The sequence below is a fragment of the Gadus morhua genome, chromosome 7 (genome assembly GCF_902167405.1).
Source record: "Gadus morhua chromosome 7, gadMor3.0, whole genome shotgun sequence".
In the NCBI taxonomy this organism is placed as follows: Eukaryota; Metazoa; Chordata; class Actinopteri; order Gadiformes; family Gadidae; genus Gadus; species Gadus morhua.
In genome coordinates, this window is record NC_044054.1 from 27,709,857 (window position 1) to 27,726,853 (window position 16,997).

Here is a 16,997-nt window from a genome sequence, read left to right on the forward strand (position 1 = left end):
GCAGCGCACAGATCACCGGCTCTCCTTGTAAACGGCGTGCCGTGCCGCACGGCGAGGTTGCTATATCCCCGTTCGCTGTGGTGGAAATAAGTGATTGTACGGGGCGGCGGCGGCGGCGGCGGCAGGCGGGGAAGCAGGGGCGTCGGTGAGCCGGTGCACGAGGCATTGTTCCAGCTGGTGTGGAAAAGAAATAGGGAAATGAAGATGGAGTGGTTTGATTTCGTTTCAGAGCAGGTGCATCCATTTTAGCGCGCGTCCCCCTCCACCCACCTTGCCGGAGTCAAAGAGCTTATCAGAAATTGGACACCCCGGTGACAAATTGAGCCTGCGATTAAAGCGGGAGAAGAAGAAAGCTTTGTTAAGTGCTGCTGATTGGAATCCAAGGCTCTCGACACACACGGGAATCAGAGATGTGTTTACGTGTGTGTGTGTGTGTGTGTGTACGACTGTACGTACGTGTGTGTGTGTGTGTCTGTGTGTCTGTGTGACAGTGTGTATGTGTGTGTGTGTGTGTGTCTGTGTGTGTGACTGTGTGTGCGTGTGTGTATGGATGACTGTGTGTGTGTATTTCTGTGACTGTGTGTACTTGTATGTGACTGTGTGTGCGTGTGTGTATGGATGACTGTGTGTGTGTATTTCTGTGACTGTGTGTATTTGTGTGCGCGTGCGTGTGTGCGCACTTGGTTCACAGCCAATGGCGTCGCCTGCACCACGACCCCTCCCCGCCCGCTCTCCAGGTGTTCGTGCGGCTTACATTTCTGCTCGGGGGTACTCTTCGGCAAACAAACCCAAATCAATGCAGCTGTTGCTCTTCCTCTGTGACAGCCCCGCGCACTCAACAACAGGAAGAGATAAATCCCCACTAATACCAGGCCAATCGTTCTCTTCCCCCAGCTGGGATAACCACCCGACCCGAGGAGAATTACCACAACTTTCTCCATTGATGCGAGTGTGCGTATGCGTGTGTACGTGTGTGTGTGTGTGCTTGTGTACGTGTGCGTGTGCGCGTGGGTTTATGCGAGTGTGCGTGCTTTTGCACTGAGCAGCCGCTTACGGGAAGAGAAAAAAAAAAATTAAATGAAAACAGATAAATGAACGGACGAGTCCAAAGCGCGTTTATCCCCTTCCGGGGCCAGTGGCACGACCCGGGATTAACCGGCCCGGGTTCTGCTTTGGAGCGCCGCTGGTATACAGCCGGGACGCTGGCTACAGCCGGGACGCTGGCTCCTGGCATGTGGAGCCGGTGCTGATTTAGGGGGAGAGGGGTCGAGGCTGGCAGGAACACAAAAAAACAAACCCCCACTGCAGTGACTCTCCGTAAATCACCCTAAAAGGGCTTAACACAGAGAAACCGCCGCGGGCATTACACTGGACGGGCGTATTTATCAATTGTGCTGACCTCTCCAGCTCTCGCTCTATTTCTCACTCTGACCCTGTGACGGTACAGGTATAGCCTCGACACGCACGTGACGCAAGACGAAGCACGGCTACAGGAACATGTCAGGTCACAGCTGCAGTGGTGTGATGAAAAGGGTTGGGACTTAAACCATCAACCCGGTTGTTCTTGATTTTGTATTCGTCGTGGTGGGAGGTATGTCTTTGGTGAATGTTTGTTATTTCTCGCCCTGTTCTAGTTGTGGTCTGGAGTTCATGGACGTAATGTAAAAACACTGGAGATGTAATAGTGAGATGTTGATATTGCTACATCAACAGGCAAACTGTATCTGGGCCATTCCCAGTGCATGTATTATATGTTATATGTAAATTAGTGGAATGAGAATATAAACATTTACAACTGGCAGTGAACCAGATAACATAATTCTGAGGCATACCAAAAAATCCTTTGTAGAACACCAAAAAGACCCTACAAGTCAAAATCTAATTTCACATTAAATGGCATTTCAAGCTCTATGCTGTGGTCGATCCATCTTGCACTGTGTGTGTGTGTGTGTGTGTGTGTGTGTGTGTGTGTGTGTGTGTGTGTGTGTGTGTGTGTGTGTGTGTGTGTGTGTGTGTGTGTGTGTGTGTGTGTGTGTGTGTGTGTGTGTGTGTGTGTGTGTAAAGGGAAGGTCAAGCGCTCCACAGCAGCCCTGACATTCAGTCTGGCCTCGGGTGAAACCGAACCGTCCTCTCTCATATAAACAGACCGGTCCATGAATAAAAGAGCCCTTTATCTCCCGGACAGAGTTGTGTGAGATGTGCTTTCTTTGCCCCTGGCGTCACAGAAGACATTTCTTTGGACTCTCTCCCTCTTCTCTGTGTGTATATATATATATGAGTCTCTCCACCCCCCCAAGCTCTCTCTCACACACACACACACACACACACACACACACACACACACACACACACACACACACACACACACACACACACACACACACACACACACACACACACCTCTTAGCATCTCCGTGCATCCAGCGACCAATGCAAACACGGGCCCACAATGACAAACATCTCACCTCAGTGTCTGCATGGGAATATCTCCTACTCTCAGACTTGCAAAGCAAGTCTGTGTGTCTGTCTTATTAATCCATCATTTTTTAGCCTACTTAGATAATTTGTCTAGATGTAAAGGTAGCTCAGAATATTTAAATCATTTAAACTGAGCTTCCTATGGCTGGATGTCATACAAGCTGAGCTAACTATGTGCTAGTAGAATTAAAACCAAGCTAGCTATGTGTGGACGTCATACAAACTGAACTAGCTATGTGCTAGTTAGAATCAAAACCAAGCTAGCTATGTGTGGGTGTCAAATAAACTGAGCTAGTTATGTGCTAGCATAATCTAAACCAAGCTAGCTATGTATGGACGTCAAAAAAACTGAGCTAGCCAAGTGCTAGTAGAATCTATCTAAGCTAGCTATGTATAGGTATCATTTATCTAGGGTATCTATGTGTGGGTATTGCGATTAGCCAGAATTAGCTAGCATGAAGAATAGAGGGTCCAGACTCCAGACAGATGAACCTGCTGGCCCTATCTCCTGGCAAGAAGACTGATGAGGCTCACCGGTGCACTGTGCCATTGAACACCTCATTATTGCACCTAGCAGCATATTTTGCACACCACCCCCCAGTTCCTTTCAATGAGGACAGAGCCATCCATCAACCATGGACATCACAGACTTTAGACAGGGACCGATTACACAGAGCCCACGACAAATGGACAGCTAAAGAACAGCGATGACTCCCTGACTGGTACACATGACCTTTGACGTTTTTATGTTCATTTGGCACTAGAAAAACAAAACGGCATAAAACAAGAAAAAAATATATATATTTGATGATGCCCTTCCTGTATAGCGTTTCTGTATTGTTCCTTGTTTCAACAGGTCAGTCCATCCTTAATAACTCCCGTCACAATGCATAACCAAATCCGTAAACGGATATATTCATTATTATCAGGTTGAGAAGAGTGTGTGCGGGCTGGCCTAGCATGGGAGGAGCTGCCACACTTTCACCTCCACCACCACCACCACCACCACCACCACCACCACGCCAGGTGGGATTAGGGCTGGCCCTGACCCCCCATGACCCCGCAGAGTTCCCATACCTCGCCCCGGGAGCGACCTTCATCAGGCCTGCTGGGGCTGATAGCAGAGCTCTCTGAACAGCACAGCCTGCTTCCCTTACCGTGGGAGAAACTGCAGGGGAGGGGGAAGGTATTGAGATACCGGAATTAGTTGTTACAGACTTGACTAAGACACACATCCAATTAGAGGGGCAATGAGTGATAAAATGGTGAATTAATGAGTTCAGCTTGGGGGGTTGGTGTGCTATGCAAAACGGCGTGCTTGCTAAGCCTTAGAAGGCAAAATGCAGGGTCAACATGTGGGGGCAAGGCTCGGAAAAGGAGCCATTAAGCACAATCCCCCTTTCACAACTACACCTCCAGACTAAGCTACATTGTAAAGGCTACTTTAGCTCCTCAGTGTTATCAATACCTTGCGAATGATCAATAACAATCTCAAAGAACTTGGCGGAAAGAACCAGACTAGGGGGGGGTGGATTCAATCTGTCTCTGGACGGAAAACAATAGGACTATGTTAAAGTGTGTCGGACTGTAGGAGATTAAACAGCATCGACTTTGGAAGGATTGAAATGCCTACAGTCCGGGGAGATAACCAATTAAAATCCTGCCAATGATGATGATGACGGCCTCAATGGAGTAGACCCAGGATGGGAGTGGAGATGGTCTTGAATAGGGCACTCTGCATTTAATTTGCTAATCCATCAATCTAATTGTGCCCGGTAACAAAGAACAAGGAGAGTGGCCCCGGCATTCAGGTGCATTGGAGCATGCTGCATATGTGGTTCTATGTGGTGCCAGAGAGGCCACGGCACTTGGCCTAAAGGAACGGGCAAGGTATAGTTGAATGGGTTCTGACTGGCTCAACAGAGGCAAGGCTAATCCCTTCAAGTCAAAGGAATTGTTTAACTGTGTTTGACTGATTAAACCAAACCTCCAATCCCTCTTCCTCTCTCCCTCGCCATCGCTCTGCCTCCCTCCCTCTCTCGCCCTCTCCCTCATCAGTTCACAGTGTGTGGGCGGCACAGAAGGACAGAGAGCCAAACAACGGACGACTGTAAAGCAATCCATTTCCAGGCGCAAGCAAGTGTCGAGAGACGGCTTCTTTTCTCCTTTTTTTTTCCCCAAGGTGCAATATTAAAAAAAATGTGCCATTACTCGAGCTCCCTGCGAACCAGCTGTCCACAGCTCCTTAAAAAGGTCAGAGTGCTCCAGCAAACGCCGATAGATATTCCGCAGCCGAGGAGATATTATGTAAAGTAGTGCACAGTGCCTCGGTATGCATGCGTACTTCCAAACCGGTATGCAGATTACGTTTATTTTTTTTTAAACTTTCCTGGGAAAAGGACATTTAAGGCCCCCCTCCCCGAGTGAAAGAGAGGTTACCACAAGATTAACCCAGCTTCCTTTTATAGCCCCTGACAAGAGGTTAAATCACACGTTACACCGCCCGAGATGCCTCCTTGTAATGAGATCAGGAATATTACTCTCTCTTTTCCCCCCCTCGCAGACTGCGGCTGATCAAAGCCCAACGACGGCGTCTGTGCCACGGGCCTCGCTGGCTGACTAAATCCCCCCATAGGGACGGCAATCTGTCAGAGCCGAGAGAGCAGCTAAACAGCACAGGACAGGAAGAGCGCACTGGTGCCTGGCACCAGGCCGCTGATGCCAGTGACGTCCGCAGTAGCGGTCGGCGTCGGTCTGTTCGTCCGGGTCCCGGGTGAGCGGGACTGTAAGGTTGCGTTTGTTTACATGCACACAGCGGGTGCACCGGTCTTACCGCCAGAGTGATCAGGGTGACATTTGTTAGTTTTGGACCATGACGACAAAACCCCAAAAAAAAAAGGTGCCATTGACTCTCGCTGACCAGGGTACAGTAAATCAGAACCAAGCAACACAAAGGTTTGGCTCTCACAGAGACACACGGCCCGGCTGCCTTGGGACCAAACGTACACGAGCACATTCATGTAACCCCCCCCCCCCCCCCTGCGCTCATCTCATGCCTCCATCACATTCGTCCAGCAGCCCTTGAGAGGACATTTTCTGAGTAATGCGCAAATGCTTATGCAGTCGCATGATAAAGTTGACATTTTCCCGTCTAATTCAATGCTTCCTTTGTACACAACCCTCCTGATTTATGTGGTGCATGCACAGGCACACAAACACACACACACACACACACACACACAAAAGCGGGCAAGCTACACACATAATGGACAATTTCATCATTTGGCTCGAAGCTCGACAGACACAAACAAAGAAGGGAAATAGCAGAAGATACGCCAATCATTGATTGTTGAAAGATGGCCTACAAAATGAGCGGCTACAAACCCAAAGACCTCCTCAGCCTGAGTGGAACCAACTCTGCATGGAGGGGAGGGGGGGGGGGGAGGGGGGGGCGCTGTGACAACAGACTGTCAAGAGCTCTGACCCCTTCTAATCCCTATAGAGGCCACAGAGCAGAGGCACAGGAAGCAAGCTGGCTATTCACAGGATACACTCCAAACACACTGCCGTCACCCCGGGAGCCTCTTTCAAACAACCTTTATGCCTCCGCCAAGACCGCTAAGAAGTTCACTATTATTTGCTCGGGAATATGAAGAGCTGAAGGACAACAAATACATAGTATATGCATACACACACATGATATAAATATATATAGATAGAAAATATATCAATCTGCCAACCGGCAAATTTTACATCGATTTTACGATTTGGCAGGCATCAAAACTATTAAAACATTTGCTTGGCCGTTTGCTTTTGTTTATTTTCTAAGACATAATACTTCCATTTCATTTTGGACCCTGTATATAAGCATATTTTATAGTTTATAATATCTGGTCTTGTGTTCTTTGATTTCTTTCTTCGGCTCAAATCGACATTAAGGATACAAAGCTTTAAACAGAGCTGTATGTTTAGATTCAGACGCAATCCAAAATGGACCTTGGCATTATGGGAGAGTCTGTTGAACAAGTGAGGTTGTTACTTTAAGCAATCGGTCGATAGAGGAGTATGAACCCGCCAAGGTAACTCAACGTATCGGTATCAATATTTGAAGGTTTCCCATCCATGTCTTTTTATATATAAAAAAAAAAAAAAGGGATCGTCATGTGACTAGCAGCAGATTGGCAGCAGCGCCAGGGTTCTTAAAGGATACTTACGTCCGGTGTTCGCCTAGTCCAGTCCGCCTACCAGGTGGAACTATGAACTGTGATTACGGCCAACATCCCCGCACAGAGAAAGAGGCTGAATCCACACACATTCCAGGAAACGCAGGCAGCTCTGTACTACAAAACACATTTAAGCGGAGGAGACGTAAACAACCCAGGCTGGACGGACCGCGACAAAATCCCCACCACAGCTTTGGTTTTCTTGTACAGCCCTCTAAATGTATTTCGTCCAAGTGTTTGAGCATGCGGTGCATAGGTGCTGTAGAAGCCCACAGGTCTATGTACAGAGGGCTCAGTCACAGGCCGGAGAAATGTTTGGACAACGTAGGTGTCAAACGCACTGCTTGGCCAGAATAACAATTCAGCTCAGTTGCAAACAGAGAGAAAAAAAAGAAAAAAAAAGACCTTCTGGCTTCTTTCGAGTAGTGGTTCAAGGAAAGGGAACAGTGGCCTGCCCTGATACGGCATGAACTTAAAAAGAACGCTGCGGCTCCTATCAGTAAGAGAAAAAGAAAGCCTGGATTTGCTTCAAACGAGCGTTGAATGGCGTGCCAGAGATTAGCCGGTGAAGGTCACAGCCTTCGCCTATCCTTTCAAATGCTTTTCAAAAACACATCCCGCAGGCTCTTTCCAACAACAGGAAGAATGTCATCTGGCTACTTTTCAAGGCACGGAGATACCATTCACCATGCTCAACAATGGCTGCTAACAGGGCCGGAGGGTTAGGAAGTTATAAAGGCTCCCATTTAAGCGGTGCCCCCTCCTCCAGTACGCAGTGTGCACAGAAAGCAACACACCCACACACTGGGGCCTTGAGAAGTGCTGCAGCTGATGATAAAACAAGAGGCCGACACGGCAGGGCACCATGGCGATGACCGCCTGCCCTCGTGATCCCTCCCGAGCGCCGCCTCCTCCTCCTCCTCCTCCATCCCTGGGCAACGTGACACCGCATAGCAGTGGTGTTCTGACTCCCCGGCGCAAACGTGGCCAGGTTCCAACCCCGATGGCGACAGACTGCCCGCAGGCATCCTTGAGCAAGATGTCTGACCCCCCCCTCACCTAGAGTCAGCTGAAAGCGACAAAAGGTAGAGATGTGGTGTTGTGTTACGAACGAGGGGCTCTAGCTGTGAGCAGGAAGCCTTTTGAGGAATAGGAGATTCTGATCACATTAGATCATGTGGCAGCCATGCCAGCACCCAAAAGGCAACGTATTGTGGTGTTGTTATAGCGGGGCGGGGGGGGAGAGAAGAAGTCACAAGAAAGTGGGTTTTGTAACATTATTTCTGCATGGTGGATTGACTTGGGTTGGGTTTGGAAATGAGGGTGAACTTTGAGAGGGATTGTTGGATGGCCTCTTTTGTTGTGAAATAGGGAAATGGGCTCACAATTGAGTTAAATGTCACGCATTAAAAAAAAAAAAGGTAAAGGCAAACCCTTTAGCTTAAAATAGTACTACGGATCGGGCGCATGAACAATCATATCTATGTTACCCGCTAGATTATATCGCCTACTCGTAGCCTAGTTTCCAGAGTGGCTCTCCCCTGACTACAGCAGATTTCTAAATCCTTTGCCAATTTAGCCTTAAACGTAAACCGTTTGAAATGTTAAAAATAAAGCCCAATTAGCCAACAGCATTTTACATCTCCTCGTGCTCTAATCCTCCAGAAGCTTAGCCTCATCGGGCTCCCGTGCCAGCGATGACACTCTCAAAGCTCTCTCCATCCAATCCCGCCACTCGATACGGCCCCTGGCTCTCCTGACACTTCACTGTGGTATTCCTCCTCCCCGCGCTGACCAGACCACGGCAGCAACAGCAGCAGCCACTTGGTCGCAGAGTCATCTTACCCTGGGTGCCCTGTGCTGTGTACGGTTGGCATGGACGTCAGAGCACGGAGAAAAAAAAAAGAAAGAAGAAAGAAAGAAAACACGCAATAACCCGAGACCTGCTGATGGCGTGTGAGGATTGCTCGGAGTAATATGTGACTCGCCCCGGCCTGCGTCTTATTACAGAGGGCTAGGTCCGGGGAGGGCCACTGATCGGATTGAAGTGGCCTTATCTGGTGCCATAAACAGATGACAATATCTAGCCGGCTTCACCGCTGTTCCTGGGAGATGGAGAGATGCGTAAACAACCCCCGCTGCTGTCCCTGGTGCGCCCCGACAGCCCTGATCGCATACAGAGATGCGGAGGCAGGGGCCTATAGGAGAGCACCGCACCTCTCCTGCGTCTGCGTGTGCCTCCGTGTGCTGCTGCTGTTCTGCTGGAAATCACCAGGAGACTGAGATTATCCTCTGATTAGCCCCGAGCTAAACATGGTGGCTTGGGTAACGTGGGCTGCAGGCGCTCCCTTGCTCGAGGCCCTCTCTGCTTTGCTGATTACGCACTTTCCAGCAACAGCAAGCAAGGTTTCTCTTCTGTTTGTGGGTGGTGGTGGTGGTGGCGGGGGGGGGGAGAGGTCTTAATTGGACCTGCCGGCTAACATGCAAAACCATGCAAAAAAAAAAACTAAATAACATGGCAAGCTAATACAAAGAGTGGCCTTGGGCTCCTCAGGGACAGTATAACACAATCCCTGTGAGCTGACTAAATACCACGCAGCAGCAGACTGGCGAACTAAGCCCTGCAAGCCAATCCCTTGTTCTGTCAGGCATCCAGACGCAGCCCAAGTCACAAACACCTGATCTGGACCCTATGCCAGGCAGCATTCATTACCGCCTGACCGACCGCAGGGTCCTCCTCTGCGTTTCCTTTTTTATAAAGGTAGCTTTATGTGACTTGTGTCACAGCCAGGCTACCTAAAGGGTAGCAAACACCTGTCTCCTTCTGGAGAAACAGCCTTTTTTTTTTTTACAGCTGGGAAGACACAGCATGGCCTGACAGCTCGTATCTCCAAGTGGTGGCCAGCTCTGCTTGGGGGAGCAGGAGCTGACAGCTGCACACTGGTGAATGGCGGAATGAATGGGGGGGACCTGGCAGACAGACTGTCTGTACCTGTGAAATCCCTGCCCTGCTGCCCGTGTGTGTGTGTGTGTGTGTGTGTGTGTGTGTGTGTGTGTGTGTGTGTGTGTGTGTGTGTGTGTGTGTGTGTGTGTGTGTGTGTGTGTGTGTGTGTGTGTGTGTGTGTGTGTGTGTGCGTGTGTGTGTGTGTGTCCGTTTGCGTGCGTGTAGCATAGTTTTACTGTGCAAATGGATGATATTCCCAAAAATGCAAGTCATGTAGAACAACATGGTTGATGCAAATGAAGAACTAAATCCGCTGGGGTCATTAAATCCATAAACACCCTCCGCAGGAGATTGAGAGCGGATGAACTGCACTGGGTTGGCGAGAGTGTGTGGTTAAAGCATCTCTCATACCAACTGAGGTCTGTAAAGGCACACTTAAAAAAGGACTGGCTTTGAATACAACAAAACCGATGCCAGCAAAGTGGATCGTTCAAGCACACAAAATTATCACATTCAATTAATTTAAAAAAATGCTGGGCAGCAAAGCCATTACAAATTAAAGTACACAATCCCCGAGTCATAATTGTACCTGATCAATCTATTTTAATGAGCTCAGTGAATCCCAAACACCAACTGACAACAACAGAAAGCTCAATTGCGCTCTTTCGGTTGGTTCTTTGTACCTTGTGATCTGCTATTCCTAGCCCACCCACAGCCATAGGAAACCTCCAAGAAAGTAAAGAACAGCTTTGATGTTGCACTATTTATGCAGCCCTGTTTGAAATAAGCCGCCAGAAGACTAGGGCATTTGGTTGAGAAATATTGCACAGATAGAAACTAACCATAGAAAGAATCTTAAGGCAAACAAACGATAGCCACAGATGATTGACGGATATTATTGATCCCAGGGGGAACCAAGGCATATCGTGGAATGTGGAACTTGAGCTGAGCTCCGTGGAGGTTTGAATGATTCCAAAAAGGCCCATCAGTCATTACTGTGTTACACTATGCATATCAGTAGTAAACAGATTTAACGTTGGTACATCTAAGGATGAGAATCAGCTAATAATCTCTTGGTTTCCATTCACTGGTTAGGATTATTTGACATCATTGAGGATGATAACAGTATTGGTAAGATGTACTATTTAAAAATGATATCCATGTTTCTGCACACACTTATAGTTAAAAAATAAACTCTTCACCCCATCGTACATCAATTGATTTACCAGCAGTTGGCTAATACCCCATGACAAGAGCCTGAATCAATACATTACTCATAAGTATTTCGGGAACATCTTGTACGCCTGTTTGAAACTGCAACATAGACACGCCAGCAGTTTTAACTATTGACTAGCTAGGGTGAAACAAACAGTAATCTAAGAGCTATGTGGAAAAAGCACAATCTAAAAGCTCTGAGTAAACCTTTTATGACACCGTCAGCTACCTGACATATTACCCAAGGCCACATACAGGCAACGTCTTCGCATACTTTGTCCTTCTGCACTCGACATCATAGGTTTCACACATGATGTGGAAACATGAGTTTATAGGCCTTATAACCAAGATAATCCCCATATTGTTTGGAAATTTGGCCCCAACGTGTTAATGGTTTCTTTCTAGACGGTGACAAATACAGTTTAAGAGTCTAGTATCCTCAGTAAACCCCGTCGGATTTAAATTGCAAACACTTCAATTATATGATAAGTGAGCACTTTTAGTCAACCAAATGTCAAGTATGTTTTTTTAAAAGAGGTAGGCAGCATCGGGTACTCCACAGAAAACGCACTAAAAAGACATTTTCAATAGCGCGGAAATCGAGTAAAGAACCTTGAATTTCCACTTTCTATCTTGACATTTCTGAAAGGACTATTTCATATTGCCATCATAATCTTACCTTTTGCGAAATATTTATTGTCGGTTCCATGACCTGCTCCAGTTACAAACCCACCCAAATGTGTTTTGTAATCACATCCGTTACGATCTATTGCACTGTATACGCAACAAACAAGCCAGAGACAGAAAAGTCAAAGATAACATACAGGCTGTAGTACAGAATTAACCATTCCGCGTTTAAAAGCTTAATTCCCCCCCCGATACCGTCCGGATCCCATCAATTACGCGCACGGGATTCTCGAAACGCTCCTGCGAGGTGCGCCGTGTCCGCGACGCAGACACTGACCTGATAGTAATATGAAGAAAGCCATATCATCCCCCAAACTACTTCAGCAATCCTATGTGGTCGGGGTTATTGTGCGGCACACTTGCAAGGTGACGTCAATCTTTTGTTACCTTTTAACACTTGCCGGCTAAAACCAATGGCAAAGCGAATGGAAAGAATGACTTGCCTAAAACGCCAGGGCATAGTTGCGTTTCATCCAAATGCGATCATTACGATGAGTGCAGTGCACATCCATCAGTAGCATGATGATGGAAGAATACTAACTAATGCGGATCAACTTCACTACCGCTATTATACGATCATACAAGCAGCTCCAAAATAATGCGTAATACTTACTTTACAGCAGGGTCCTTATATCCAAATTTGCGAGGAAAGGCGGATTCATCAACAACAATAGTGGTCCGTTCTTTAAAACTCACGGTTGAACATTGCCCACACGAAACACAGTCGCTAAGTGAAGTACGGCCAATGGTTCATGATACCCATTACGCAGTGAAATCCGTAGGTAAGCCGTTTAACAAGACGAGCATAGCCAAACTATAAACATTCACACACAGAGGTAACAATTATCTATTCAAGTCTTCATGGTGAAGTGTCCAGATGACAAAAAAAAGGCATTAACAGACCTGCTGCGAACCACCTAGGAGCATGAGAAACCCTAAAAGGATATGTCCAATAGTGCGGCTCGCCGGGGGGTTGTCAGCGGAGCAGCTGGGCTACCTGTCTGAGGACAGACAGATAGTCAGGTGGCTGACTAGTCTGTCTAATGAGAGACTAGCCAGACACCGGACTAGTCTGTCATCAGACAGACAGACTAGTCAGGTGCCTGGCTAGTCTGTCAGGTGGCTGACGAGTCTGTCATCAGAAAGGTAGCCCAGGCACCTGACTATAGTCCGTCTGATGACAGACTATAGTCAGGTGGCTGGCTAGCTAGCTCCAGTTTGGGAACGTCAGTCTGAAACATACACACAGTGCTCCATTGTTGCCGTCTCTGCCCCAACAACAGTCGTAATAATGTGAACCAACACCCCGGTATGTGGTCAGGTGAAAAGGCAAAACACATCCCATCTACTTACTTTCTGTTTACCTCCGCGAAAGGCATCGCTTAGTTTGTCGTCATGGTTTAAAATCGACGGATTTTTTTCCGCTGCTCTGCGTTGCCGAATCACTGCTGCTGCTGCTGTCTGCGGCAGCAACTTCCGGAGCATGCGCACGATTTGGGTTCGTTCCGGATGCACCGTCCTGCGCAGTGCATCTTAAAGTTACAATGTCAAATTTCAATGACAATATACATTTATAGAATGCTATAAAATGTATATTTTTATTAGAGGGATGTTATATTTTGCGCACTCTTGAGTCAAATCAATAGGTCTTTCAATTTCAATTCACCACACAAACACATCACAACAGGACACACCAGAGTTAACTTCTGTTTGGGATAGATTTGTTAACAATTAAATAGAGATGGAAGATGCTGGAAGGGTATAATAATAAGAGTATTATTATTTAAAGTCCGAAAATGTATGATATTAAATCGCTCTAAATCGAACCAAAATAATATTGACACTGATATATAATTTCTTTGTTATTATCCTGTATTTCCTATCACCCTTGTTTATTATATTTGACCATTGTTATAATTGACCGCACACATGATCATAAACATCCTCAATGATATACCCATCTGTTACCGCCATATTCTAGCAGTGGTGTTATATATCACTTTAGTGTTTCTTTGTTATTGTGCTATTTCCGTGCTGTGTTATGAATCATAAATGAATTCAGCTGAGGAAAGGCCATGGTCAATACTGGTGTCACATGCTTTGTGATTTGATAAAAGGGTCTATTTGCACTGCCTGCCGTGTACCGCTCTCTAATCAAAGACTTATATTTCGGTGACAACACAAATAAATGACTCCATTACTGCAGCCACCCTCTCCTCTCACATCATCGATAGCATTTCATAAGAAAGACAGATTGACAATAGTGGCCGGCTTGAGGTTAGGCTGCTCTGTTTGAAATGAGCTTCAATAGCCCTGCAATGTCCTGTGAAACCTTTCCAGTTTCTTCTCCTATACATGTAGTACAGATTTTAACACTATAATGTTACTCATAAACATAAATAATGACAATACTAGTAATAATTATAGTACAACTACTAATACTACTGCTACTACTAGTGTTACAACTTATAATAATAATAATATAAATAATAATGATCATAATATTAATAATAGTACAGATTTAAGTCCAATAATAATAAGGTAGGCTTACATTTATCCATAATTTCACTCTATTACAATCAAGTACTATAATGAAACATTCCCAAAAGACAAAGCAAAAGAAAAGTTGAGACTGTTCCATTCAAAGCCAGAAGAAGGAATCCAACCCCCCCCCCCCCCCCCCCCCCCCCCCCCCCCCCCCCCCCCCATGACGTGTCATATTAACAATACCTCAGTCAGAATGGGCCTGTGAGTCTCCCTTCCCCTAGAGCCGCAGAGGGTGAAAGGAAGGAGGAAGCGGCGCTCGCTCTGAAAGCCCAATCACAGCCCGCGCTGTGAGGTCAGCAGGTGGCGGAGTGTGCGGCGGCGCCGGGCCCCATCAGGCCATAATACAGACTTAATGATGCAGAAGGGTGTGTTCCTCCATGCCAAAGGAGATGTCAATACGCTGCGTTTTTAAAGAACGCCGTTCCTAATTACGCCTTTTTAAATTCGCCCCGGCTGACGTGATTGATGATTTCAAAAGGAGGGGACGTATTGATCCATTTTCACAGACAAGTCCTATCGATTGCGCGTCTGGAATGAATAAAAAAAAATAAAGTTTTTCATTCTCCCCCCCCACACCCTCCACCGCCCTCCCTTCCTTCTGCCCCCCCACTGAGAGAGGAATTGTACAATCAGAACACCAATGTGACCTACATGGGTAGTTTGGGGCGCTAAATCACCTCTTTTTAAAAAGCCCTCTGATTAAAGCGTTGGCACCCTGGGGAGAACTGTGACACAGTCCTCGTGTCATCGTGTCACAGTTAGCTGGCAGAAGAGGAAGAAGAAGACGGAGGAGAACAAACTATCTTTTGCCTCGTCGAGTGGTTTTCGCCCGAGGTGATCAAGAGAACGTATCGATCCGTTTCATTCGTCTGCAAATCACCTGATATATGTGTGTGTGATGAGACAAATCCTGGAACAGCAGTCCAACGCCATCTCTACTGTGTGTGCAGTTCCACCGGATGAACAGATGCCTTCATTCCGCATTGAATGCTCCGTGTTTGACATGTTCATGAGTCTTCTTTATTGTTTTATTGACGTGCCTGTTTATCCAAACGTGCAAGGCTTGTTTTGCAAGTGAGGCTGTAAGCCTTTTGCTACACAGTTATCAGGCCCGGGCTCTGGACTAGGGTGGAGATATGATTGTTAGGGCTAGTCTATGGATGGTCGGGTTGCAAATGCCTTGCTAAGGCGCAAGCATATTCAGAAAGCTGTGGTCTTGGGGATTTTTTTTCTCTTTAAATCAATCCAATGCATTTCATCGTAATTAAAAGAGATTGAATGATGTTTACTGGCAAACAAAACTGTGGAAGCAAAGAGATTTCTAAACACACACACACACACACACACACACACACATACACACATACACACACGCACACACACACACACACACACACACACACACACACACACACACACACACACACACCTTAATTTCATTGGCTAAAGCACTTAAAATGAAAAGTGGGCTGCATCTATGATTAAATGGGCTACAGTCAAAAAACCTTTTGTCTGTGTGTTTTATTTAAAGAAAGGGCTCTTTTCTGAAGAGCAAAGTAACTGCAGTCATCGAATGAACTGTGATGCACTCCCGAGTAAATGGTCTCACAAAAGCCCTGCAGAAAAAAAAGACCCTGACCGTCTGACTTTGGCCCCTGGGTGCCCATGCAGTGTGAGTATAAGTAGAAGGGAGAGAGTGGAAGAATGCGAAGAGAAAGCATGCAACAAGGAGGCGAATAAAGAAAGGGGTTGTGTGGGAGGTTGCTGGAAAGAAAGCAATGGCGCAAACACACACACAGATCTGATCCTCAAATATCCTTTTGGTTTCTCAGAGTTCAAATGCCTTTTTTTCTTAGTGGAGGTTCTGCGGTGTAAGTGACTGCTAAAAGCCGTGTTTCTGCTGCCCTGCCCTTCTCTGCAGTGCTTTCAGCCTTAGATGATGACAGATTGCGGGCTACCTGATATCCTTCATCATCCTCCCCAGTGGAGGTGTTTGTTCCGCCCTGTGCGAGTCCTGGAGGACTACAGCAAACAACCAGCGCTGCTTGATGGACTATACAGACACATCTGTTCTACCCAGCAATGTGGAAGGTTGAAAACACAACGACAACAACAACAACAACAACAACCACAACAACAACAACAGCAGGAAACCGAATCTGTCAGAACACAGCATGCCACATAAACACCGAAAACTTTGAAGATTTGCTCTACGGGGTGGGTTGATGAATGTGGTTTATTTTTAATTTATTTATGGAAGGAAGTCGACTGATTTGTGGATCATATGTTTTCAATAGCAGGAAAGTATATTTTGTTGTAGAGTTTTTTTTAATGCCGCTATGGACAGAGAAGAGAGACAGGGAAGTGGGTTGAAGACTAGGTCGGAGTGACAGCGTAGGACCACCTAGGAGGGATGACCCAGCTAGGAATCAAACCTGGATCGTTACAAGGCGTATTGCCTTCATTGTTAGTGCACTAGCGGTTTGAGCTACCTGCGGAGAGACCAACTGGCAGATGTTGGGTCCAGGAGGGACATTGCCTGAGGCACAAATACCCAACCCCTCAACAACAGTTTCTATCACTCATGGGGGTTCAATCCCTCTTGGGGATTAGGAGAGTTTTAAGATGTGGGAATAGGGTTGAGTGCCATAGTGATCATGTCTAATAGCAATCCAAAAAAAGACTTAAACAAATTAAGATCTTCTCTTTTAAGTCATTATACAATATTATACCATTAAATATCTTTATAATTAATACATTTGATAAGAAAGATAATTATCTTTGCAAGATTGACACTTTTTCCCATTGCTACTTTTACTACTTGATGATTTCTAAGTATTAAAACATTAATTGCTCGCTAGAGGGCAGTGGATCCCCAACTTGTACCAGAAGTTTCTACGCGG

At 46.4% G+C, this 16,997-nt stretch overlaps 1 protein-coding gene across 6 annotated transcripts in view; it reads right to left on the bottom strand.

Moving 5' to 3' along the window:
* Positions 1–16,997, bottom strand: part of fam222ba (family with sequence similarity 222 member Ba) — a 37,294-nt gene that overhangs the window by 19,604 nt on the left and 693 nt on the right. Inside the window, exons 1-2 of one of the 6 annotated variants that reach the window (XM_030361002.1) lie at positions 12,901–13,034; positions 12,451–12,548 (exon numbers count right to left, since the gene is read on the bottom strand). The exons of 1 other annotated variant lie outside the window; for it this stretch is intronic. The gene's annotated coding sequence lies outside the window, so the exon portion shown is untranslated. Of the gene's footprint in view, positions 1–6,692; positions 11,508–11,539; positions 12,142–12,450; positions 12,549–12,900; positions 13,038–16,997 lie in introns of those variants that run through there. 4 more of the 6 variants (XM_030361000.1, XM_030361006.1, XM_030361004.1 and 1 more) reach the window with 4 other exon arrangements.